Genomic DNA, 1,913 nt, shown 5'->3' on the forward strand with positions numbered 1-1,913 from the left:
GCGTCAGCGAGGTCACGTGACTAGTATCACGCCACCTCCTTTTAGAAATATCCTGTTCCCTCGTGAATTGTCGGGAGATTACTAGATTGGGGGTAAGCTGGTGTATATAAGATCGGCCACGAAGCGACGGGACAGGTAATGAGTAATTTAATTTATGCGGACAAAATATTGTTCGCAACGTGAGTTATAGCGTTGTTATAGAGCGGCTGTTGAAATTAAGTGTATCGTAAAGTTGTATTCGGAAAGAATAAACCAGTTTTATTTAAGAAAGGACTTGTGTCGCTAAAGTTTCGTCGGAACGAATTTACGGAAAATTAACGAACGAACGGAGACGTAACATACCTTTAAAAGTACACAAGTATGTATAAATCAAGCAATGTGCAAATGATAGTAAACTGTTTTCAAGCTAAACCTGTAAGTATACAAGTAATTAATGTAACTCATGGTGCTTAAAGGTCAAGAAAATCACATGTTGATAAAACATATATTTAATAATCTCAGGACTTTCAAAGAGGAAGATGGAAAATTCACCTTTTCAAAGCTGAGATGATTCCTACTTCCCAGACTCTCAGGTGTCTAGTAGTTACACAAAGTAGCTTCACACTATGTTTTCAATGTTAAAATCATGTACTTTTATTCAGTGTGCTGGTAAGATCAGATTGAATACAATCAACATACAATGAACACTGTAAGACATAAAATAACTGTATCGTGTTTTGACATATGATCCATTACATTGTTATACCTTGGGGTATCCCAAACCCATATACTTATGATATATCCTGGGGCACTCAAGGAATAACAACTGCCAAATCCAGGGTCCCTCAGAGAAAATCATCAATAATCAGAATTGTAAATTAGAAATAAAATAATTAATAAATACGGATGAAAGACTCCTGATGTCTTGAGGCATTGCATAATGAGTCATATGGTGGAGACCTTTACATGATTAAGACAAACACATAATTATTCCTAAAAGCCATATAAATATACATATCTTTCCAAACTGCTGGCTTGAACAACATTATTATATTAACAATGACATATATAGGCCATCATTATATACAATAATCTGCTAGTAAAAAAAAGAAAACAAATAATCTCAAAATGTACATGGCCTTGCTTTGGACAATTGCCGTGCCCTACCATTAATATTACAAAATTCTCTAGTTATCAAGCTTCTTATATTGTGTTAGAACTATATTTTCATTACAGCATGTGGTTCTTTTTGGAATTTTTATATAATTTCTAAAAAAAAAAATTCACTATAAGGAGACAGTTAAAGGGAAAGAATTTTTTAAAGTCCAGAAAAACAACATGACATGATGGAATTTTTAGAGGGATTTATTTATTAAATTCTAAAATAACATTCTTTAATTGTCAAAGGACTGAGAAACCTTAATAGTGATAGATGTTAAATTTAAGTCCAAGTTTAATTCTTTTAACTACAAAGTACAACATCTTCCGAAAGATATGCCTGGAAAACACAGAATTAAAATAGCACACCCACACAAAGTCCTGCCTTTGTCAGTTACGTGAGCTTCTTAAGACTTATACTACTAAAAATCAGGTTTTAATATTCGTAGTGGGCAGAGGACAAATAAGCTATTGTGTAGCTTTGCGCTTAACAACAAACAGTTAGATGGATTGCTAGTCACTAAATCTATCAACTCACCCAAAAAGTTTCCTAGTGTTACGACAGCGGAAGTCACCTGACACTAGTAACACGCCGTGAACTTCTAGAACGTTCATGTCTCTTCCTGAAGCCTCGAGAGGTTACTAGATATGTGGTATTCTTGTATATATAAGACCGGTAAGAAGTGACGGCAACAATGTAATGTAATTGAACTGCAGACAGAGATAGAGACGTACTGTTGGGTCGAGCGCGTGTGTGTTCGTTATGAATTATAGCG

General features: G+C 34.7%; 1 protein-coding gene across 1 annotated transcript in view; it reads right to left on the bottom strand.

Annotated features, from left to right (window-relative positions):
• LOC106469678 (rho family-interacting cell polarization regulator 2-like) overlaps positions 1-1,913 on the bottom strand; it is a 75,291-nt gene that overhangs the window by 45,939 nt on the left and 27,439 nt on the right. The window lies entirely within an intron of this gene.

Source organism: Limulus polyphemus, unplaced genomic scaffold (genome assembly GCF_000517525.1).
Source record: "Limulus polyphemus unplaced genomic scaffold, Limulus_polyphemus-2.1.2 Scaffold3609, whole genome shotgun sequence".
Taxonomy (NCBI): domain Eukaryota; kingdom Metazoa; phylum Arthropoda; class Merostomata; order Xiphosura; family Limulidae; genus Limulus; species Limulus polyphemus.